Below are 26,715 nucleotides of genomic sequence, written 5' to 3'. Positions count from 1 at the left end.
CAATCCAGTTTATTTTAATAATGAGGATTAAAATGGTTTCCTGGGTATTTTTCTTCTAACCTTCTGTCTGCAGCTGGAGTAAGCCAATTACGAGACCTTTTGTCCTCATCATTATCTTTTATTGCAAAATTGTAGCTTATCATTCTGAGGTCATTTCTTTAAAAAGGAGAATGCAATTTTTCTGGTGAGTTAATAGAGCTTACTTTAAAGGCCATGCACCTCTTTTTTTTCTTGTGTATTTGAGCCAAATTAGTCTTGCCTCAGTACAGAAATATTGTATATGCTGCTCTTGAGGTCAAAATATGTCCTGCTGCTTGCTGTCTGCATCTAATCATAAAGCATTTTATTGTCTGATAATCAGCAAGTGTGTGTTAGTATGCTAGTTGCACTTATAAACTCATAGCGGTGAATAATTGCTGAATAATGCTTGGAAAGCAAAACCATTTAACCATTCTGTTGTTTTTTCTTTTAACAAAGTAAAAATCAGGTACAGTGCCTTTAATTTGCCCTTTTTTAATACTTTAAACTTTAAAAATGACTACAAAGCACAGATACATGTTGTAATTCTTATAAATGACATTACTGACAAGAAAATATTTCAACTCCTTCCCAAGCATCCATACAAGTGTGCAGAGCTGATTGGAGGTGACACAACTGATTAAAGCAGCGCCGGGTCACACCTCATCACCAGACACACAAATATCTCACTCAAATTAACACCACTCTCTGTAGTAACAGGCTGTAGTCGAATGCATCCAGCCTCTGAAATAACAACCTCCTCGCTCCAACTAACAGACTTAAACAGACTGCATCCGTTCTTCATGTAATACAGTATATCTGTTTGCACTACTAAAGTATATCCCCTGCACTACTGATATATTGTATAGAGTGACCTGACGTTCCTATTTACCTGGGACAGTCCCAGTTTTGAGCCCTGTTGGGACCTTGTCCCAACAGATTTATCCAAAACCATTGATCTGTCCTAGTTTTTTACAATAAATGTCCCAAGTGTCCCTATTTTTGACCAATCTCAACCAGGTCTAAGCCAGGTCTACAAAAGGTCTAAACCAGGACTAAAACAAGACTAAACCAGGTCCAAACCAGGACTAAACCAGGACTAAAAAAGGACTAAACCAGGTCTAAATCAGGACTAAACCAGGTCTAAATCAGGACTAAACCAGGTCTAAATCAGGACTAAACCAGGTCTAAATCAGGACTAAACCAGGACTAAACCAGGTCTAAAACAAGACTAAACTAGGTACAAACCAGGACTAAACCAGGTCTAAATCAGGACTAAAAAAGGACTAATCCAGGACTAAAAAAGGACTAATCCAGGACTAAAAAAGGACTAATCCAGGACTAAAAAAGGACTAAACCAGGTCTAAACCAGGACAAAACCAGGACAAAACCAGGACAAAACTAGGTCTAAACCAAGACTAAACCCGGTCTAAATCAGGTCTAAACCAGGACTAAGCCAGAACTAAATCAAGCCTAAACCAGGACTAAACCAGGTGTCCCTATTTTTGACCAATCTTAAACCAACAAAAAATAAAGAGGGCCCTTACATACAACAGAAGTCCCTCAGATTATATACTGACCCAGCGCATCGAGAATGCACAATATTGCATACTCTTTTCACATTTTTAATTATACCAGTTATCCTAACCCATGTGTGTCCCAGTTTTTCATTTTGAAAATCTTGTTACCCTAATTTTGTACTCTCTACATCCAATTATAACACGTTTTTATAATTTCTGAACCAGGAAGTAACACAGGACTGTTTTGCTCTTAGCATGCCTGTAGTTGTTAGTATAGCTGTGGTGACAAAACTCCCCTCTGATCTCTGAAAGCTGTGAAAAGCTCTTATAAACTCATCGCAGTGAATGATAAGAACCGTCAGGAAAATGAGGGAAAACTCGGACAGCTGTAAATTGTTTAAAATGAAACGTTCTGTTTTTCACACTTTTAAAACAAGCAGACTCTTTAACCCAGGTGTTCCTGTGTTTAGTAAAGGCAAAAGGGGGTGAACATTGCTTTTGTTTTTATTAAGTCATAAGGAGTATTATGTCAGTATTGAGGTTTGATTCTTGGTTGTGACAGTGGCATATATCATGGCCACTGTTTTTGAGTCAATGGGCAAGACTTTTCACATACATTGCCCATGTCAATATGAGGCTGATGGTGACAGGAAGGGCATCCAGTATAAAATAATAATATATTTTTTGGCTAATGACCAGTCTCAAATTGTTAGCTAGGCCAGACATTATAATTTACACTTGTTTCTGCTCCATATATTTGATGGAATTTGACTTTAAAGGATCCATATTATGTTATTTTCTGATCTATGTTATAATGTTGTTTCCTCATCGTAAATATACCTGCAGTTGTGTTTTGTCCCATTTACACATTAACACACTAACCCTGCACATTTAGGCTGAGTTCTTCTCTCAAACAGAAAACACTCTGTTCCACCTTGTGATGTCATGTGGTAATACAAGAAGTGCTCACTAGAATCATTAGGATAACTGCACATTTCTGCTGAACTAAAGGTAAAAAGTAGCAGTTAACTTGAAAACTACCACTACATGACATCACAAGGTGGAACAGACTATTTTGAGCTTTGGGGATGCTCAAAATAGTCTGGATTACTCGAACTACTGCAGGATTACTCGAACTACTGTTTTCGATGATCTTAACAACATGCTAATGTGGCTTAAAGCTCACAAGAGTCAATTTTGCGTTATATAGGGCCTTTAATTTTATGTGCCATTCAGATGACGCCTTTTAAATTAATGAAACGTACCATGAGCAGCTTAGTCACACACCAGGCTGTAAATATGCATACCCTTCAACATGCTACACGATTGTCTGGGCCTAATTTGCATAGAATCAGCTCCTCCTGCGTGTCTATGGACCGCTCATTTCAGGGATGTTGTTTGGAGCTTGCCAGAAAGGAAATCAAACGTGAGCTGCATGTTGTGCTCTGATGGATGGACCATAGTATGTTGCTCGTGTGTTGAAATGGTCATACCCGACGCTTGTTAGCTCATGTACAATTCCATGTCTAAAGAGAGATGTGCTCAAAACGCCATGGAAAGTGGGGATGTTGTGGCGTCTCATTTGCTGTCAATCCCAATGCGTTACATGCACTCCACCGCCCCAATCTCCCCTTGTGTGGGAGCTGGTCTGAGTGCCATCTTTAACAATCCACAACAAAATAGCTTTTTTGTCAGTTTTTTTTTGCTGTGGGACAAGCTAATATTTGTGTCTACTTTTGCATTCAACAAAAATACCTCTCCTTTTCCTCCTTTCTCCTTTTAGTATCCACATAACAGCATGGTTAAAAGTTCTACACGATATATATGTAAGATCTGGACCTCTTCTATCTGTCCTCTTCATACAGGTTTAGCAGCGCGGTGTGGGGTGACCCATGTGCAGTCCCCAGCCCCGCGCTGAGCAGCTGCTGAGCCAGACACTGACATAATGACCTGTGGGGCTCAGAGACCAGGCTGTAGTGTGCAGAGACGCTCACACAAACTACACTGTACTGGTTTATAGCTGCACTGTCATTCTCCAGACACAAAAGAGTTGCCTTATTATATCAGACGTACTGCAAACATCATCTGTAGCATTGGAATTACTTTAATTCTAAATGCATTCAAAGCTTTGTCCAAAAAATGTAGGTCCAATAAGGAAAAAAGAGAATGTACTAAATGAAGCACCATGAAGAAAGTCAGTTTATGTAGGTATAATGAGCGAACTAATTTAATTTAATCTACATTGATTAAAGTGTGCCCTGATTAGACTGTGAAATTGTCCAGTGGCATGGTTCCTGAGAGGCTAGCACACTTTCCACCCAGCAAGAAGGTTACGAGTACAATTTCCGGATCGCCTTGGTCTTACTGTTGGATGTTTGCCTGTTTCTCCTCATGCCTGGGTGGGTTTACTCCAGGCAACCCAAAAACAGTCACAATAGCTACCTCCAGCTAAGATACTGTAAGTCTAAGTGAGAAGTAAGTCAGTTTAGCACATGATCTGGAGAGAGGTGCACTGAAGGATGGGTCAGATGCAGAGGATAAATTTCACTACTGGGACAATAAATGCTAAACTTAACCTTAAAAATCAGGTACTAATATCAATTTAACAAACTTATAGCAAAACTAGATACTTAGTTGGATGGATGGATGGTATCATGAAGAAAGTACTATTGTTTAATGCTGAAATTATAATGTACTGCCCAAAACAAGATTGTTTTGTGGTAATGACATTGGAGCCTATTCCTTAGTATCAAGATTTTGATACGAAGAGTTTGAAATTTTCGTATCTTGACAACACTAGTGGGAAGGGAGGCAAAACCTTGTTGGTGGCATAATTATTAATACCAATCTCATCATACATCTCTTTGCAAATGAAATATTTACATGCAAAAAGGAGTTTTCCGTAGTCCTCTGCTGATGAAAAAAAGTTTGGTTACCCTTGGTTTAGAACATAACTTCTCCTTACTCCTCTTGTTATAACTCCACCCACAGAAATCAAACTCACTCCAGGGGCACAAAACCTTTTCTAACTAAACCTTTGTATATGGCCGGGCTAATATAGCTAATCTGCAAACCGAGACCTATCTTATGTGAGAATATAATACCCCAAGGTCCTATTAAGCCTTAAAGCATTGGCTCAGCGATGACACAGGAGGATAGAATGGACTTTTAAGTGTCGGAACATTCCCTGTGAACTGACTTGGACTTCAGACAATAGGACTGGCTACTATAAATAACTAGTACCTGGCTTTATAGGCAAATGATTGCACTAGCCAAGAGACCGATACGCTAAGTTCTCCCCCCGGAACAGTGAGAATCATTATGAAAACGCCTCTAATTGTCGGGATTGCAGCCTGCCTTCTGAGGTCAGCAGGACTACAAACGCCATGGTAAACGTAGTCCCGAGAGAAAAGGTAGAACAGTGCTTATAGAGCTAAACACGGGAGGGCTGGCGTGCAATACAAGTGAACAGATCTGCGGGCTATGTATGTGTAAGTTAGAGCCATTTATCAAGCCATTGTTGTATTATAAAACAAGATAATGTATGGAGTGTTATTACCCCGAGGACGTCCCTATTCCAGAGGGGTATGCAGGACTGAACTGGAACTGTGAGAGTAAGTCCCATGAACAAAAATGGACAGAAATAATGTACTGTTCTGTACTGTGTTTTTTTTTTCTGTTATTGGGAAATTAATATTAAAATAATAAAAGTGAACAAGTGTTACTTCAAGTCTAAGTCAAAGAGGCTTCAGTGAGGGCTCCGTGGGGCCTGGGTCACAAAGGGATCAGCACAGAGCATTCACATTCTGGGAGCGTGGGACTTCAAAGGCAGCAGCATAGTTCTGCTGCAGTGATTTCATTGGAGGACGCTCACCCTGGGCAGAGGAGCAAAGAAAGACATTCAGGTTGACAACTTTGTTAACGTCCCTGGTTTCAGGTGAATGCTCGCAGAATGAGTTTGCTGAGCAGCTCAGAATCTCTCAAATGAATATAGGTAATTCTAAATAAAGTCTGCCTGTGAAAGTGGCCAATGGCTTAAGGGATTAAAGAGTTTTAATTTGTCAAACAAATGGCTGGAACCAGATACAGACACATGGTGAATTGAAAAGTCATTTGAAAGGCTGTGTGCCCCAGTTAAAAGAAGTCTTTAATATTTTTAATTAAAAGATGAATAAATGTCATCATGCTGACAGCTGACATATTCATCTGTCTCCTGTTTGGACGTCCTCCATCAGGGGCTGTGTGTGGAGTCACATCCACAGTCTGGCACTGGTCAGGATCACAGCAGCACCATGACACAAACAGGAACCTGCTGTGGCCTGGGAGGGCGGAAATATCATTTACTGAGAAGCAGATTTGTTTTATAAAGTGGGTTCAACCACCTAAACTTCACCCACAACCACATTTCAAACAGAGCTGGTAAACTGGGCAGTGCATGGAACAAGTCTGTGTAACCCCTCGGTTGCCCAGATATGATCCACAGTGAAAGAAAAATTCAATTCTGTCAATGGACAAATGTTCTAGAGTGAAAATGTTTTGCTACTCACCCAAACGACTTCTTCAGTTCAACTAAGCTAAGTGCCTGGAAGTGTAAAGGGTCTGGAGGTATAAGGGACATATCCACATTTCAAACTCCACCCCTGCAACCAGGTGTTTGTGATCAGAAACACCAGGCTCTAACTAGGGCAGTGCAGTGTGGTTTCACGTACTTGCAATGGCCACTGGAGGCAGTACAAGCTCAGTCTATGACCGAAAAGCTGCAAATTGCCCAAAAAAAATACTAGTAACAGTATTAAAACATCATGTACAGAGTTTAGTATTGAAGAATAGTTAGTGTTGTGTTTAATCCAACTCAATTTCATTTTGTGCATTCACATTCATTCTTCTAGTGCATTCAACATACACATTAAATACATTATCCCTTTTCGCACCAGGAACCCACTTTGTGTCTTTAGCTCAACGCCGCATGCTTTGACAGAAATGGCTAGTGTCCTCATGCATTCACGACAGAATACAATGGAAAAAATCTCAGAATACATTAGATTGCTTGTTAAAAACTTATAATAGGGCACTGTGTATGCTTTGAGTGTTAATCCAAACCCCAAAACTAATACAACTATATCGCGAAGTGGGTTTCCAGTACACAAAGAGTCACATCAACCAATCTCAAACACGTCAACAACACTCCGCACTGCCTCACCCATAGTCCAAACCTCATCTGCGTTTGAACTTAAACTTTAACATAACTTTGCATCAATCTACCAGGCTCTCCCTTGCAGCCCGTTCACCCGTCTCACATCTGATTGCTCCTGTCTGGTGGATGGCCGGTGAGTGGTGCAGTGAAGGTGACCCTGTGCTGACTGCAGATGTCTGTGATAATCATAGCAGCGTGTTATCAGATGTGCGCCAGGCAATTCAGATCTAATCAGTCCCATTAGAATGTTTCCTTCTACACACGAGAGCCCAGACACGGAGCCCAGGAGCCGACAGTTCAGAGCCAGGCAAATGTATAGAGATGGAAAGCCCCCAATGATGCTTCATTTAGGCGTTTTCAAATTCGTCAACACACTAGGATTGATATTTCAGGTATTAAATTTTGAAAGAATAGGCTGTGTTGACATTTTAGAATTTGATCTATGGGGTCTATATAATTAAACTCTATGGGTAAGTCACAGGTTTTGAAGTCGCTCCACATTGCTCCATTATAATCTTATGGCTTGAAGTCTATTCAGCTGACATCACTTTCTTTATTTCACCATTTTTATGAAAGAATAACTTCATTTTTGTGTATTTATAAAAAAAAATAATAATAATAAAGGTTAAAACTGTAGCTGTTACCGCCCACCACAAGTTGTTATTTGTTATTTGCCAGAGATACATTACACTTGGTGAAGATATATGGACCCGTTCAGCATATTATGGCAAGTGCAATGCATAACTTTTCTGGTACGTCTCCACAAAGTATAACATGTACTATATAAGTCTAGTTTGGTGTCTAATGCTGTTTCTATAAGACATTTGTGTTGCCCCTGCTGCTGTGTACTGACATGATATTTGTTAAGCTCTGTTGTCAGCAGTATATAGTATGTCCCCTTTCCTCCGGTTCCACCCTTTATTGAGCCGTCTGAGGTGCAGGGATCTTCACTATTTCACCTGCTCTTCAGTGGAGCAGGGAACACAATGATCAATTTTACACAGCTATGCTATTGACTAACCTTAAGCAGCCATTTACGCTGGGCTGGATAAACCTGAAGGAACAGGGTCAGGAGGAGAATTCTAACCAAAACAAGCGGAGATTGCAAATATACTTGTATCTAAAGTCCTCTCTTTAGAGCACAGTTTTTGAGAGATATAGCCTATATTTTATGTTTGTGTAAGGCAGGCGCGTCACACACATTTTCACCAAGGGCCACATGAGCAAAATGGCTGCTCTCAAAGGGCCAGATGTAAAATAAACATAACTACTTTTTTAACTTGTTAATTAACTGTTTCTGTATGTATTACTTTTTCAATTTACAAATATTGCATATGCATTTGCCTAGATGTAAAAATGTGTCTGAGTAACTGTGGATCTCCTGATAAAATGACATTCTAAGACCATCAAACCTTTTAATTTACCCTGTCGAGGGCCACATAAAATGATGTGGAGGGCCACATTTGGCCCACAGGCCTTTAGTTTGACACATGTGGTATAAGGGTTGATAGTGGTGGAGTAGGCTATGAGTTTAAATGAATGAATAAATAAATAATCAGTATAAAAGTCACTTTATGTGTCTCCGAGGGGCATTTTAAGCACATAGAGCAGTAAAATACAATAATTATAGGAAAGCGCAAACAAAAGTGTCAGTGCAGACACTGGGGTCATCAGATCCAGTGTCAGAGAAGAGAAGAACAGCTCCCCTCAGGACAAAAATGTCCAGGGTGAACCAGGTGAAGTCTGAACACACAACAGGAAAGTCCAAGCCTCACTCTCTCTCTGCTCTGTTGATGATGAGATGGGCTATTACCTTGAAGTGTTTTCTGTCTTGTGCCATATTTGGTGTAGAAAGCTGCTTGGTGTAGGACGTCGGTTGCATTGTTGTAAAAAACATAGCTATTGCCAACAATGGATACAAGAAAAACGAACTGCTCAAATCACACCATCTAATAGTCCTTAACTTCCATCCCTTGAACTGCACAAGCTGCAGTTCTTAGTTGGTCAAAATCCTCAAATATTAATTAAAACTGTAACATAAAAAGTTTTAAAAACTGCTCAGTGTGCCAGACAGTCAGCTGCAAGCCAAGCACATCACAACCATGTAATACATCAATAAAATGAGTAGCTATATAAATCCATAGCTTTTTAAGAAATAAGAAAATGCTATTTTCTTTGATTGGCTCTGTTGCTGTTTTCAGAGACATGGAACATAGAAATCTAACTTTTTTCAAAATAATCATCATCGATTATATCTTGGTACTTTTTCTATCTTCAAAAACACCTCAATGAAAGACTTCGATTTAGGCAGCATATAATCTCAGTATGGCCATTGATTAGACTTCTGAATATCCATTTTAAAAGCCTGATCACATGACCTCACTACAGCACAGAGGAGTCCTCAAAGGAGAGTCAGGCTGAACTGAGTCTTTGTGCTAAACCATCCTTCTCACAAAGGTTGTCAGAATTCATGCAGTTTCAATTTTCCCTGGATTGTTGCATCACAGATAGAAATCTGGCTTTCTCCTAAGCAGTTTTAAGCGGATAAATCATCATCAACAGACTCTTACTGCGCTCTTTTACAATCATTTTCAACTCTTTCTCAAAAGAACACATGGCTCTATTAGCATAGCAATCACGTTGCCTCATGGCTTCATTTATATATTTTTCATTGTCATTCATTCCCACTGCTGCTGGGAGTAGTTTTTAAAATGTGTTTCCAAATGTGTCATTATTTGAATGAGAAAAAATTGAGTGCAAATGAAATGATAAATTGAATGAAAACATCTGATTTAAGAAACAATCAAGTTTGTGTAGTTTGACAAAGTCTCAAGTATGACAAGTCTTGTGGGAGTTTCCCAGTCTGCAGGGGTCAGAATCTGTATTAAAAATGGTCCGAGAAGGGAACATTGGTGAACCCGTGACCAGGGATGCACATGGGGCGTGAAGGCTGCCAGCTCGGTCCTGACCTACAAAAATGACTCTTTATATGTTCTGGGGTCTCATAAAAAATAGGTTGTCATCATTTCTTGCTCGACACCCTGTTCTCTTTACGATGACTCTCGTGTTTAAGTGTTCCTTTCTCGAGTAGGATTTGTGCTCATTTGGTTTTAGCTGTCTGTGTAAATAGATGATAGCTTCTTGTTGTAATCCACAGAGGAGAGGAATGAGGAGTCTGGAGCACGGGCTGGGCTGCTGACAGGAGCAGAGCAAATCCCCTGACATCTTATTTTAGGCAGAGTAAAGCCCCGCGGAGCACACAGTGGGCCAGTACAGAGGAGCCCTAAGGCACAAGCCCTCCACACTCTCTCCACTTATCTCTGCTCTGTGCTCAGCCTTTCAGCTAAAGCTCCACGCAAACCTAACACTTCACCAGGTACACTCTGCTATTCACCTTTGTATATGCGTGTGTTCGTTTTTTTAGTGCTTAGAGGAGCAAAGGTGGGTGAACAAGAATCCTGTACAGGTAAGGTGATAAGGAGTTGTGTTGTGCTGTTGTGTTGACCCCATAGACTGTATATATAAATGGACATAGCTCTACATTCTGTTTTTTTTTTTTTTTTTTTTTTGCTACTGTGTCCATAAATCAAGATATGAACATTAATAGGAGACAAAACAGTTGCCTTGATTGACAGTGTTGCCAAGCGCTGCGTTACCTTCAGCAGCTTTGCTCCAGATTGTGTCTTTGGTTGCTACAACACTCGCGGTCTGAATTCCAAATATGAAAGTCGTTTCCAAAGTTGCCCCTATAACTGCAGCCTCAATGAGCTTCATTTGACTGGAGCTGAATGCTATGGGTGACGTCATACTCCCTTAGTCCACTTCTTTATACAGGGAACAGCCAAAAAATCTACTCTATAATTTGCAAAAAACACTAACAGTGTCTGCAGGTTGTTAAAATATGTAATTGTTTATAGTGTACTTTTTGCACAGCAAGATTTTCAAATCTCTAATGCAACAAAAGAATGATGTCAATATTTGTCATGGAGAGGTGGGCAATATGTAATATTTTGACAAAAATTGAGCCTGTATATTTTATCTAAATAAAAGCTGCAAACAAGGGCTGATTGTTTGTAGGGTATTTTTCATACAAAGGCGATATGATAATGTGATATTTCAGCACTTTGCAGTTATTTCTGCAAGTTTAATCTTAAGAACATAGCAGATTATCACAGCTTTTCATGGGCTGTTAAAAACTGGCTTCTTGACCATCAGTCCTGCTCACACAACAATACCAGACGGGTATTCGGCCATCAGATGTTACCCTCGTGGGTACAATCTGATGGCCACCAGATCATGAGCGTCATGCACAATGTCTTAGTATCATATTACTGTCTTGTTTACATTTATAATACCAATAAGGTACAGAGCTATCAGATGCTACCCTCGTGGGTATCATCTCATAGCGACTACACTGTATTTATTAGAATAGAATAGAATGCAAAGTAAATACTGTAGAGTCACATACTGCACTGAACAAGTATTGCACTATATTAGCTATTGCACTGATAAATATTGCACTGTGTTAAATATTGCACTACATTAAATATTGCACTGTATTGGATATTCTGATATGTCTTGCACTTTAATAACCTGCAGTTTGCACTATGTATTGAAAATTTTGCACACTTGTACATTGTCTTTTGTATTGCACTTTTTATATGTGAATTGTTTTTTAATGTTTCTGACACCAAGGACTACAGATGGAAATTAGCATTTTGCTAAATCTGGTGCAGCCATCTTTTTAATGTATCTGCACATTGTCCTTCAAATAAATAAATACATAAATAAAACATTTTGTGAGATTTGCTAGAAATTAAGAGGTAAGGTGAGGTTTTTGCATACATATTTTGTAATAACTTGAGACTAGTTTGATAAATTCCTGAGACAGACAGCCCAGCTCCATGCTTACACAGCCGGACAGTGGGGGCGGGAGGATCGTGCTGGCTCTCATTAGTACACTCTTAAAGGGATTGTCCTCGTGCTTGTGCCTCACTGGGACCTGCTCCTCTGGACCTGATGTGCTGTGGAGGACACACGGACCACCGGAGCCTTCATAATTGCCATTAATTTGATGTTCTCTCCACCCCGCCATTCCATTTACAGTCCAAGCGGGTGTCCCTTAGCCCCATGTTTGGAGAAAGTAATTAAAATTGCTTCATATGGTGCAACTTTAATTCCTGCCGGTTTTCCACAAATATGAGTGAGCACTTTGATTCCAGTCATAAGCTCTTGTAGCGCGGGTCCCTGTGGTGCTTTACATGATCACCCCTCATTTACATGCTACTCTCTCCTCTCTGCAGATATGTCAGGAATCACTCACGACTGTTTGGTTTGAGGAGCGCTCCATCTTCTGAATGATGACTTCCTGTGTCAATGACTTTACTTCATCGCGAAAATAGAACAGAGTACATTTGGAAAGATGTTATGGTGAAGTATGCTCGGGGTAAGCACTCAACTGAAGTGGGACTGACAAAAATGCAACATGAACTCGTTGATAAGTATATAGTTGAGAGGCTAAAATGACCCAACATTAGTCCAGTGTTTTCTCAGAACAGGGTCAGAAGCATGTTAAAGTGGAATGAAACACTAAATGCTACTAAACTTTGTATATTCTGTTTTAACAGTCATTTTTAATAAGTCATTTTTGGCAACTTGAGTGCACAAACTAGGTAAATTAGCAGTTTTTCTTCTCAAAAAACATCTAAGACTAAGTTTGTGTTCTCTTCAGTGGCCTCTGTAATGTCCAGTAGTTAGTAGCTCTGTCACAATAAATACTACATCGACTTATCGTTCAATACATGATAGATGGAGCAGTTTATTTTGGGGTCAGTATTTATAATGGGTACTTTTTCTTTGCAGTAGTGGGATATTTTTGCAATATGATAAGGTTTGAGCTGTAGAAGGTTGAATAAACAACTTCTAAGACCAATAACGGATACAAACTCACTACTTAAGTGTTGCATTTTGCCATTTAGTCATTTCAGCTGATGTTGTTTCTTTAATATTGTACCTTAAGAATATTTTTGGGGGATAATTCTGCTTTATGGTTTAGTTTAATCTTTATTGTTTATCGTATATATTTAATTAGCAATATATTGTACTTCAAATTTTGTTATCGTGACCCGCCTTGTAGTTGGTGACATCACACAAGACTGCCCCGATTACAGCCAGGTGTGTCTGAAACAGGGGCGGAGTTTAAAGTTTGGATACCTATGAGACCAATCACACTGTTCCTTGTACCTCTAGACCCCGCCCCTTCTTCCTCTTCTCACTCTCCTCCTGATCCACAGCAGTGCCCAGTTTAGGAGCTTTATTTGAAATGTAGTTGAGACTGTGCATTAATGATTTTTTTTTTTTTACTAAATGTTGCATTCTAACACAAATAAAACCACAAACCACACAGTATTTTGTATGGGTGACCATGTTAGTATACATTTTACTCTGTGGTTTTAATTATGTTTATTAAAGTTTTTTTTCTGAGCTCAAACCAAATAACTACATAGATAATAATTGCACTTTACAAACTTGTCAATTATCTCAAAGCTATAACAAACGCCTTGCTCATGAACACAACAAAATCTATTCTTCAGATTAGTGCCCTACATAAATCCCTTCAAACGTTCTCTCAGTACTGTGGATAGAACTTTACACTGTGCAAAATTTCTTCTTGTGATCTAAAAATTCACCCCCAACTTTGTAAAAACATTCTCTATTTTTACCCGAGTGAAATAAAAGCCTTTCTCAAAGCGACGACAGTGCGGGAGCAGACACACTCTCTTGACATTCTAATTAACAAAGTAGTTCAGGAGACACCGCTGCTCGCTCTGATGTTGCTCTGTTTGGCAGAAAAGTACAATTAGCTGTACATAATGAAACCAATTTGGGGGATGCTTTCACACACTGTTTGCTAAAGTGCTAATGAAATTACAAGTGCTTAGCCTCCCTGCATTAATGAATCGTTACACAATTCATTATCTAAGTATGTCTGCGGCATTGTGCGGACATGACAATTATATTTATTAAAATAGGTACTAATTAAAGGCATGGTTTGCGGTTGGTTTTATCCGCGGACAACAAAAAAAGTGTGTGTTTGGGACAAGCAATTAGTGGGCTCAGACAGGAGGCCCGAGCAGGGGGCAGAGGAGCGCCACAGCCACAATGGTAATGAGCTGTTTGAACAAGCACAGCAAACAACAGGGAAAATAATTTATGTACAAGCGGGAGATGTCCACTCCAGTAAACACAGATTTTCATTACAAAAATACACGCACGTATACAGGCCGGGGACCAGGGCACCGTATTCACCGGTGGTCAACTTAAGTATATTAAGGGTTCAAATGTGTGTTTTCTGATGATAAAACTAAAATGTGTAAGTTGTTTTCAGATGCTGTTGAGAGTTAGAATCAGCGTGAACATTCAGTGGGTCGGTTGGTATTTTTATGACAAATATCCAAAAAGGGTCATGCTATTTTTACCAAACCACACTCCAAGCCAATTGAAGCCTATGGTCTCATAGCAGGGGTGACGCCAAGGGGTTGGAGGAAGGCACGCTCCATTGTTAAAAGACTCTAACTTACATGTGTCAAACTCAAGGCCTGTGGGCCAAATGCGGCCCGCCACGTTATTTTATGTGGCCCGCAACAAGGTAAATTAAACTGATATTTTAAGACAGTCATACCTTTTATCAGGAGAGACAAAGTTACACAGACATTTTTAATATCTATCCAAATTCATATGCAATATTTGTAACTTGAATAAGTAATAAATACAGAAACAGTAAAATGTAAATAGTTACATTTATTTTACATTACATTTGGTTACATTTAGTTACATTTATACTGTCTTACATTTACATCAGCCCTTTGATAGCAACCATTTTGCTGATGTGGCCCTCTGTGAAAATGAGTCTGACACCCTCGCTCTAAATGAACATGTTAAGTGAGCACCCACATTGAAGACCTTAGTACCCCCTTAGCTCCTCCAGCCAAAAACGTCTGGTGCCGCCCCTGGCTCATGGTGCCTCTAACTGAAACTAAAACCCACAGACAGTACTGGACGGTTGAAGAATCTGCAGGTTGCCGTTTTTGCTACATTGACTAACCATGCCTGAAAATGGTCTGTGTGACCAAACTGATGACCTGTGGAGGTGGTAACATGCCTGTGCATGGTTCACATGGATCACCTGCAGCATCTTGGCTCTGCAATCTCTCTAAGGGACACCGAAAGAGCCAACATTCTCTGATTCAGACGAAGGACTTAAAGGAACACAACATATAACTTTTCAGCTTTTCCCCGTGGAAAGGTGGAGAGGTCATTGCCTTGCCTACAATGTTCCACAGATTGGCATTAAAAGTATCTTGTATCTATCTCCATGAAGAGAAGCAGATGATGCCAACAGGTTTGTTTGTTTTTTGACCAATACAAACCCCTGTAATTGAATAAATGCAAGATAGCTAAGTTATGCCAAAGCATTCACATCTCCATGACGTTAATGGCAGATGCACCTCCAGAAAAAGTACACTGCACACCTTTAACCTGACATTTTGATACTGATCACTTAAACCCTATGTAATGGAAACTCTCCTTCCTTGTTTGCTAAGAAGTCTTGGAGTGATTATTTACACAGTGGCCCATCCCTCCAGTGGTCTCATTTACCTCTTTCCGTCCCTCCCATGGACCCTCTCACACCCCCTCGCCTGCAGCTCGTCTGGGCTCGGCTTGGCCTGTGGCTGGATGTACGAGCCCCATGATGGATGCTCAAAGAGTTGACCTGGCGACCAGCAAGCCAGCGGGCAAACAAGGCTGGCTCTACACCGCTCTGCCAAGGAGAATATTGATTTTTTTGTTGTGTGCACTTTGGACACCAGCAACAAATCCAAACTGGCCCCATCTGTCTAAGGCTGGAGAGAATCCAATAGCTTTGCATTGTTACTACGGCGACGGCTGTGTAGCGCCCGGAGATGGCTGTTTCTGTTTTTGTAGTGAAACAATGCAGGCCTCCCACACACAGATGTAGCTCTGGGGAGGCATGAGCATAGGAGGTGGTGCGTTTGAAGAAGCTGGGAACAAATCAAACTGACCCGTTGCAGTCCTGAGGGTGTTCTGCATCGCGTTCATCCAGGGCTTAAAAAAGAAAGTAGCTCGGCATCCTCCCGTCCGCTGTGAGAAGAGCCAGCTACCAGCCCGCAACAAAGTGAGCAAGGTTTCTGCTCAAACTCTTCACCTGTGTGTTTCTAGTATTGTTTAGGTTTCAGTGTTATTATAAGCATTGCGTTCTTCCATGTTTGGACAATAAAAGATGGCAGTTCTACCTCAGCCCTACCTGACACACACAGTTCAAACTTGTAACTTCAGTGTGTTTTAAGCTCCTTTTCATCCTGGAGGTCCATAGTAAATGTAAAATGGTGGTATTGTGGAGTGGGGAGCGACATTCAGGTGTGACCAAACCTGTTATCCATAAACCAGCATTTTTCAATTAAACGTGCACAATGTGACTTTTCTAGTAGAGCATCTGCCACCTGCTTGTTTCTGTTTTTACCAGAATGTTCCAGAGCATGGCATTGATCTTGCATATCTCCATGGAGTCAAGTTACAGGTCCAATTTGTGGAGAGGCAAGCCCGCTCACCTTAAGAAAGCATGTGTTTCAAAGGACTTTTGCGCAATAAACTCGCTTGTAATTGAATAGATGAAAGGTAGATTAAATGCCATACTTTGGAATATTCAAGACAAAGACCAGGACCTTCTCCATGACGACGATCAGGTGGTGGATTCTCTGCCAGGAAAGTTACACAGTGCTGCTTCAAAGAGTGGATTCCAATGGTTCTGTCCTGTGACTGACACGTTTTTTGTTTTTTTTTCAATTTTCCTCCATACTAAAACCTGCTAGAAGAATTTGTCCCTTAAGCATCACTTCTAAATAAGGTCTTTAGCGTCGTCATCTAAATGAAGGTCTCTACTTAGCCTTTTCTATTTGTTGTGTCACTTTCTCCAAGGGCAGCCGTGAGCGGGAAATCCAAAATTGTGACTGGCACACAAGAAACCAATTTACACATCCTCACGGCGTCCAGAATAATAATCATTTGGATCAGTTTTGTGTACACCAATCTGTCTCCCAGCGCAATCGTGTCTCCCTATTCCACAAAAAAAGTCGCTGAATAGCCCCTGTCTCTCTTCTTCTTCTTCCTCTTCTGATCAGTCCTGCTCCAGTCACATAAGGATGCATGAGACCTGGCACGGCTCGGTATGGCATTTGTTCCTTTTCGTGCTTTTGCGTTCATCTATATGTTCGCTGTTCATCTCGCTAACCTCTATTCCTTTATTAAACGTTTCTTTACTCCCGCCCACAGACCGTCAGTGTGCCTGTGCCAGCGCCATAAGGCATTGTGCGTGTTGCCGTCTGAAACATAAAATCAATATGCATGTGAAATCTTCGCGCGATGTCGTTCGTACGCCGCTATCAGCCAAACGTTGGGTGCTATTGGCAGATTGGCAGGCTCAGAACGCACAGACGGAGAATCGCGCAAAACAAAGCCATGTCGACCCAGATCCCAACATGTGTCGCGCATTAATTTCTGTTGGATAAAGTGCTCATTTGGATATGGGCTGCTTCATGTTTGATTTGTCAATAAAAGGATCTGAACTGATGTAGCGTTTCAATGGTAAGTTTTGACTGATGGGGTTCACAAAGCATTAAAAACTAGAAATGATCTGATATGAATTTTCTATTTCTCTTCTCTAAAAATCTATAGCAACTAAGTTTTGAAATTGATGTATAAAAAGAAACAAATCCACTGACCTCTGGGTTGGAAAATTGCGGTGTGCAATGAGATATTAGGAGCTGATTCCCGCCTGCCCCGTTAGCGTAAACATCATCACAACTAAGTGCCACATGCTGTTGACAGATATATAAATGTGAAGGGTAGGGTTGGGACTTTCGGCTCTTTTGTGGAATCTGAATCTTTTGGATTCGTTCCTTTCCAAGAGCCATTCACAATACTGGCTCTTTTGCTATTTATTGGTATATAATGTTGCAATAATAATAACAGGCCTAAATTTAAAGCTAACTACTATTACGATTTTTTGCCTGCTCTGCTTCTAAGTTGATTCCTGTATTGGTGCAGCATTAATTTGTGTAAAAATGCATAAAAATGAGGTAGAAAAAGTCTATTTAAAAAAAAATTAGATCAGGGTCCACCCATTCACATTAAGGAATCATTCAAAAGAGCAGACTTGTTCACGAACATCACAATTATAACATGGTTCAAAAACTTTATATTTGCATAGTAGCTCTCTAAGATGTTTCAGTCTGAGCAGTGGAAACTGTCAGGTATGAAAACAAACTAAACCTCGGTCAGAAAAAAGAGTCTTTTCAAATAAAATATCAGAAGACCAGATAAAACTCATTGGACTATAGGCCTCCTTTAAATCAGCAGCTTTTTTAACGAGACACATCTGATGCACACAAATATCAGCTAAAGTTTCAAAATCAGAAAATACCATCCATGCATTTTCTTTTGCTTATCCGGGTTGGGTCGCAGGGGCAGCAGTGTAAACAGGGACTCCCAGACTTCCCTCACCCCAGACACGTCCTCCAGTTCCTCCGGTGGGACCCCAAGGTGTTCCCAGGCCATCCGAGGGACATGGTCCCTCCAGCGTGTCCTGGGTCTTCCCCGGGGTCTCCTCCCGGTGGGACATCCCTGGAACACCTCCCCAGGCAGGCGCCCAGGTGCCATCTTGAACAGATGCTCCTCACCCTAGCTCTAAAGGATAAAATACTAATACTAAACTGAAAAAAACAAAACAAAACTGATACCGATATTGACTCATATACCATCTCTATAAAATAGTAAAAACTCAAGCCGAGCACATATAGTTTTAAAGACTTACACTTACAGTGTCTAAAGACTAGAATGTGAGGTAGTTTTGGTTGGGGTATCAGTGATTGTTCTTCCTACTGAAATTGAAAGTCAATGAAAGGGATGTGAGATTAAGTTGTTTGTGCAGAACAAGGCAATTTGTTTGGCTGGCTGGCCATTCCAATAGGACTAAGGAATTAAAGACAAAATGCCTTTAACAGATTACTCTGCGCTTCCATCAACACAGCAGTGACTGACAAATAGGGATGCCAAGTTTCAGTAAATTCATCACAATATAATAGTAAGAACCAAAAACCCAAACTAAATATGAGATTTTTATCTGGCTGTTTATGCCACACTTTACTGTATCATCATTTTGTATTTGTTTGCTCGTGGTGTCAAAGAGCAAACAAATACAAAACTTACAACAACTTACAACTTACAATAATCACAGCACTTACATTTAACAACAGAGGAACAACATATTTTTTAAAAGCCCATGTTATACAAAGTAGCATTTTTCAAGTTTTAAATATGTTATCAAAAGCATACACAGAGTTGCATTTATGCTTATTTCATTAATCCTGTTTACAAGGTCTTCCTGCTCAGAAATCACTCAACTTCAATCTTCCCTGGATTGTGACGTCAGCTGTAAAAATCCACATAGGTCTCCATTTGAGCATTTCTTCTTTTTTCCCCACTGATTTCAGCAGACAGCACTAACACCAAATCCAGGTGAGAGTGCACAGACTGATAAAACGTAATGTGTGCTCTCAATACGTAGGCATTTTTGTTCTGAGACATGACATACCAAAGCAAAGGCACTCACGACAACCACCTAACACTACAGCAAATGTGTAATATGTGTCCTTAAAAACCTTATTCCCTAACCAAGTTTAAAATCACAAAAGTGCTCTAACAGCCTTGCACAATGTTCCAATCTTCTCTTCACTTACAAACTCTGCTTCAGTGAGACCAGGGCAACGACGGACTGTTATTTTAAGGCAGTGTCACCTTGAGACCCGGCGTTATGAAAAACACTGGTAATCAGCAGAGACACATTCTCAGAGCTGCCTCATCAGCGGACATCCTAATTATCCGCTGGGCTTTGGAAAATACCGACCACTCTGCCAACAGCGGAGCCTTCATTTGGTGAAAGACAAAGAGAGCGGGGGCCATTTTAACTAGCACATTTGATTTACAGTGTTCACCTTTGAAGAAGTCAAACTGAAGCAGCCCCACGTATCTGCTGTCTCAATTAAATGCTAATAGGGCTCATATTTTCCAATAAGCGCCTGCTAATAAATCTGTCCCTGCCAAAAGCGGAACGGTTGTTAAAAAGAACAGAATCTGAGCTTGTAAACCAGACTGCGAGACATGGAGCGCCTTCTTCACCATTCAGGAATGTGCAGAGCTGTAAAATACAAAGTAATGTGTCGTGTACTTTTCTAACTTTTCTGTAGAAGAGTCTCAAAGTAGTCGTTGTATCAGCAGGTTCAAATGTGGGTAGTTTGCTGCAGTACTTTTACTTGAGTAACGTAATAAAGATGTACTTCAGTTGTAGAAGAAGAAGTACTATATTTTGTTATTTAAGTAAAATGTACACTGACACTGGAGCAAAAAAAATAAATACTCGAGCAAAAGTAAAAGTATTTAATGCATATTTTGAGGTCTTTGAGGTGATTTTGATACAAATTGTGCTGAATTTATTTGTGTATTCATGTTTGCTCAAATTATGAACGTGTTAAAATAAAGCCTTTTCAGCAGGTCTCAGACAATTATAAAAAAACCCTTAAATTTCTACTACTACTACTTCAAAAATGTAGTGGAGTAGAAAGTACAGATACCTGCTCTCAAATGTAGTGATATAAAAGTAAAAAGAATCCATTTTAAAATGTACTTCAGTAAACTACAGATAACTAAAATTTGTACTTGAGTATAGTACTTCCTGGAATTTTCTTTTTTCACTTTGTAGATGCCAGACTTTCCCTTTTTACTCAACCAAAATAGTTTGTAACAGTGCTCTGATGTGATTCTAGTGAAAAAAGCTTTATGTTGACAAGAATAATAGTTTTTGGGGTCAATATTTATCATGTGTACTTTTTCTTTGGACTGGTGAGAAAGTTTTGGTTATTTTTTGGATATATATGATAAGATTTGAGCTTGGAGGTTTAAATGAATAACGTCAGTGACTCATTACACACACAAACTCAGTACTGATCTGTTTCTTTCTGTTGTTTACAATATTGTTTAAAAAACATAAGCTACAGTAAGTTGATTTAGAATAGTATTTGTGGTTTAAATCTGCTCTTGATTTTTTTGGTGTCAGTTCAATTAGTTTCAGTATTATTGTTTACTTCTGTGTACTTCAGCAGTATATCGAACTTCAAAATGTGTTATGGTGACAGGCCTACCTTCAGATACGATTGTGTTTTCTCATTTTTGAAAATACCAGATAATAGATGTTTTGTTCTTTTGTTTTATTCAAAATAAATGTGATAATTCATATATACACAGTTACTCTTACATGTGAAGTAGTTTCCCCAAATGCTTTTTTTTTTAAACTCTTAAGTAATTTCTTGAATGACTACTGTTAAACTTGTACTTCAGTGATATTATTTTGAAGTAACAGTTCTTTCTTGAGTACAACAATTGGTTACTCCACATCTGCTTAGAACCTACTACCTACTACTAACTACTCTGTAAATAACCTTTATAAAGCAAGAGCAAGGACTTAATTCATAAGGAACAAAGAGTTTATTAACCTTAAAAGTCCTATGTTGCACAAAATGGATTCCTGTGAACTTTAATCTATGTTATAATGTCGTTATCTCATCAAAATTTTTTAACACAGACAAGGACAGTGACAATACAAACAATAAACATTTACATTTTAAAAAGACAACTATACCAGTGTCTCCACATCTTGGACTGATAGTGGATTGCACTGAATCTTATGTTTGTGAGTGACGTTATTATTTCATTTTCTGACATATTCAGTCTGCAAATAAAACTCTACAAATGTTTGAGTAACCCTGCATTTTGGGCTGTCTGGATCTCCAAAGCTCAAATTGCTCTGTTCCACTTTGTGATGTCATGATGTGGTAATTTTTAACAGCTACAGTTTACCTTTAGTTCAGTAGAGATGGGCAATTCTAGGACTGAAATTATCCAGATGAATCTAGTGAAGGTGTGTGGAGTTTAAAAACACAGTGGAGCACTTCCTGTATTACCACATGACATCACAAGGTGGAACAGAGGAAAAACTCAGCCTAAATGTACAGGGTTTATGTGTTAAATATGTGTGAATGAAACAAAACACAACTCCAGGTCTGTTTGTGATGAGGAAGCAACATTACTGTACGTGTAAGGAGCAGTGTAGCGAGTAGGCTACTGGCGCTCTGAAGGTTTAACTGTCAATATTATCTGATAAAAGTGTGCTGTCCCATATATAACGTGTTTTTAAAAAGCTGAATCAACACAGTTTATTGCAGAGGCCACACTCTCCCATGGCCTTCCTGTGTTTATTGCAGTGAATTGAAGGCGCAGAGCCAGGTTCAGCACTAAATAATCGCTTTAAAAGAACATTAAACGCCAGCCTGGCACAAACCAATATGTCGTGCATCACTTTAACCTTGGGTGTTTAGAGAGGCACCGAGTTCTATGGTAATCAACATGGCACGAACTCTTGCACCTTGTTACAATATGTGCAAATACTTTGAAGAAATGGGCCCAATTATCAGGACTGCAGCGTGGAGCCGACTTATAATTAAAATGCACTCATTACAGAGCAGAAATTTAAATAATGATGAAACAAAAGCAAAGAGCTATTCATTATTCATAACATGTTCAAATATCTTTATTAAGGCGGCGGATTTCATTACGGCTCTGTGCAACTGTAGGTTTTTGGCGGAAGTGGAAAGAGAGTTGAGAATTTGTACTCAAGTAAAAGTACAGCAGTGGTGGAAGGTAACATAATACAAGTAATAAAGTATTACACTTAAGTAAAGTACAGATACCTAAAAATTTTACTTAAGTAGATTTTACAGTGGGTACTTTTACTTCACTACATTTGAGAGCACATATCTGTACTGTTTTCTCCACTACATTTTTGAACAGGATTGAAAAGTAAAAAGTACTTTTCATTAATTTGAGGGGTTATTTTTACCATGTTTGTGGTAACATCCTGACTAAAGTTTTCGAGTAAACTAAAATAAATACACAAAATGGATTCGTATTTCTGCTGTTGAGCAAGATATATAAATTTTTTCATCAATAGCACTACGTACATTTACACTTTAATAAATTAACAAAACTTGTGGGAAATACTTTTACTTTTTACTCTTTAAGTACTTTTTTACACTGGTGGTTAAATACTTTTACTGAAGCAGATTTTTTCATGTGATACTTTTACTTGAATTATTTTTTTTTACCTCTGCATCTGTACTTTTACCTAAATAACAAAATTGAGTATTTCATCCACCACTGAAGTACAGTTACATGGGTAAAAATTCAATTCAATTTTATTTATATAGCACATTAAAATACATCTAAGCTGCCCAAAGAGCTTCCCACAAAAGTCAACAAAAATAGATATAACACCACAGATAAGACACCAAGATCCTGTCTATCTGGAATTAAAAGCCAGGGAGAAGAGGTGGGTGTAAAATGTACTTAACTCAATACAAGTACACGTAGTGCTGCCAAAATAGTACTTACTTAAATTTTACCCCATGTATTTGAGTGAATATTTGTCCTGTCCCAGTACAGATATAGTGCATAAGCAGCTCTTGAGGTCAAAATAAGTCTGATGTGTACTGTTTATATCTGATTATATGGCGTTTTATTGTCTGAGAATCAGGAAGTGCACGATTAGCATACTAGTTGTCTATTTTTTTTATATATTTTTTTTTAAACCTCAACCATATGAACTGCTCTGGCCAATCAGCAGGAGATGCAGTGCAGTAGTGTGTGCTGGGACTTGTACATACTCACACACCTATAAATGTATAACTAATGACAATTACATGCTAGAAGTACATACAGTAAAGATTATTTGTAATATAGTACTTTTCACATCTGCTTTGTTGCAATGAGTCTCATAAAAGTGTTTTTTCCCACGTACGAGTTACAACGTTTTTGGCAAATGTTGATCTGTTAACTAAAATCTGATGACATTTATGCTAACGGTAATGCGAGTAGGAAGCTGTGAGAAAATGTGTTGTTTCTAGCCTTTTAAGACTCCTTTCTTTCTTGTTTGTCTAGTGCTGGGACATTGAAATGTGCCACCGCTCTAGTGGGAGGTGACACTGTAGCCAGCCCACACTACAACATGGCTCTGTGATGAAAAGCTACTCCGCAAAAAACAACCTGACACAGTTTGTCTATCTGAAATGAAGAAATACTATAAATGTGTTGTCAAAAGTCAATTGAAGCTACGGTGTCAGACAAGTGCTCCAGCCTGCCCTCCTAGAATACTAAGTAACTGTACTGCAATACAGGTACTCTTTCATTTGGTGGTTTTCAGCGTACAGTTACAGTGCAGTTTTTTTTTTTTTTTTTTTTTTGTCTTTCTCTAAATAAATGCTGCATAACAAATGATGAAAGAATCCAAAAGCTGTTTTAATCCTATGTGATGTTTTAAAGTCATGCTGAGAACACTCTGGGGTCCCACTGGAGGAGCTGGAGGAAGCGTCTGGGGTGAGGAAAGTCTGGGAGTCCCCGCTTAGACTGCTGCCCCCCTGACCTGGTAAAAAAATTGATGTATGGATGGATAACACAACTTAAAGTGAATGTTTGCTAAGTATTTTAAATGCAGTATTGTACTCTGATTGGATCACATAATGGAATATAGGTATTCAGTATTCTGTGTATTTTCAAAGCATCTTTCCCAACATGGCTTGTAAAATGTATAACTGTATCTAACATATTTTATACAGCTTCAGAAATACATTCCTCCCATCGGCCGCTTAATGTGATTCCCAAACGGCTCTTTATGTATTGCCACTCTGAACACTTTGAACACAGTAACATATTTTGTCATTTGTCATTTTAAAAAGGTATCACTAAGTTGTGTCTTTTGATTTTTCTTCTGTGTTCACCTGTCCTGTTCACTTGCTGTTTTTATATTGATTTTTATAAACAAAAATAGTCCGTCCTCACATCTGATCCACTGCCACTCACTGTATTATATCCAAGCTCTGTAGGTTCCACAAAAATACGCACGAAATGAAAAACACTCCAGCCCTGACCAAGCCTAGTTCAAGACCTGGAGATGGGTCCCCAGGCTCTGCACTTACTATGGGGCCCTCTATTCCTGACAGGTTACAAGGATGGGTCAAATGCAGAGGATACAACTGACATACTGGGGACCATCTTATAATCAACCAATGTCACTATATTTCTTTCTCAGTCAAGTCAAAACTCGCTCAAAAGTGCCTTCAGATCAGTTGAAGATTTGACATTTTCTTGATGGATTTATGATTATTTCTGTGTTTTATTATACCTTACATCTTGCTGTATTAACGAAGACATATTGTGCTTGTGTCTGCTATTGTTCTAATATATGACAGCAACGGATTCTGTTATAATTTGGACTTCGCAATCGCAATATTGATCTAAAATGACTTAAAAGGAACAAGTCCGCTGACTGTCATGTTAGAAAACTACAGGGCCCAATGGGAGCTGACGTTGCCGTAAGCATCATGACAACAAAGAGCTGCACATCACACTAGCGCGTAGCAGATTTTTTTTTTCTTTTCTACTAAATTAACTAGTGATGCTGCCAAATCTTATGTGTATCACCGATTAAGAAAATAAAATTAGACAACGAAGTAAGTACAGAGAAATGTGGCAGAAGTGGTAGTGAAAATGGAGTCGATGGGCAAAAGATTACTCAAACATGCACGAATCACTCCAAATACAACTTTGGGTGAATAAATGTGAAGGGAAACAACTACGACATGGCTAAAATCTCTGAAAATATTTTGCATAATGGGTCTGCTTTAAACATTTTGTCCTTAATTGTGTTTTCTGAGCTCTTTGCGTTAGCATTGAGAGCCCGTGTTCTACAGTACTTCTTAAAACATCATCTGAAAAAGCGCTTGTGTCTCCCTCTCTCTGTAGCATGAGCAGCAGAACAGACAGCTCTCCACTTGTCCCGACCGATGAATGATTCAATCTGTCCAACACAAATCAGATGCAGTGTCAGAGCAGCAGACAGGACTTCATCAGCGGAATGCCTGGTACGCGTCCTGCACTATTTCCCCCTCTCCGCCCGCTGCTACCTCTCAATATCATCTCATCTACCCCCCTCCCTCCAGCACCCTCCCCGGGCCGGCCGCGCTACAGGCTCAGAGGCTGGGTGTCCCTTTGTCCTTGGCTGGGACCCATCCATCTCTGTCAGTGTGAGGAGCTACCCCCCCACCCCCCCCCCCGCAACACCTCAACCAGGCCCACCCCGGGGGCACCGTCTCTTAGGCACGTCGCTGCTAAATGGAGCCTTTACACACTGAGTACATCTGTGGTCACTACATGTATGTGCTCTGGACAGGAAGCAGGACTGATGTACTCCTGTGTAACATTGAAAAGGGAGAATTACCTGTATTGAGGGGTAATTATGAGACTATTAACATATGCACACCTATACATGATTAGTTTGAACTGATTTAGGGTCCTACCTCCTGAGAGTCTGTGAGGTCTTTCCCACACTCGGTTGCACACATAAACTATATTAAGAAGTAACTTTATTAAGAGAGTGTGGCGTCAACAATAACGTTCTGCTCCTGTCAAATGAGCTTATCGAGGCTAGCAGTTATGGGGGCGAATTTGGAGCCGAGTTCCATATTTAGAAATCCGACCATGAGTATCATAGCAACCAAAGAGCCAATCCGGAGTGAGGCTATTGAAGGTAATGTCCCTTCCCGTTGGTTTGGCCGGTAGTGCTCGCAGTCAGTCAAACCTGTTGCTAACGCTAGTGGGAGTGACCTCAGGCGAAAGAAAGGCACCTGATTTGTCTGTTATTAATGTTCATATCTTGAAAAGTAACGGAAAAAGGGCATTTCAATAGAAAGTGATTTGGAGTCAGTGGAGCTGGAAGCGCGGCCATGCTCAGTTTCTATTTGG

This window comes from Periophthalmus magnuspinnatus, chromosome 24 (assembly GCF_009829125.3).
Source record: "Periophthalmus magnuspinnatus isolate fPerMag1 chromosome 24, fPerMag1.2.pri, whole genome shotgun sequence".
NCBI classification, from domain to species: domain Eukaryota; kingdom Metazoa; phylum Chordata; class Actinopteri; order Gobiiformes; family Gobiidae; genus Periophthalmus; species Periophthalmus magnuspinnatus.
The sequence above is the reverse complement of the archived record's forward strand: the minus strand, read 5'-3'. Positions refer to the sequence as shown.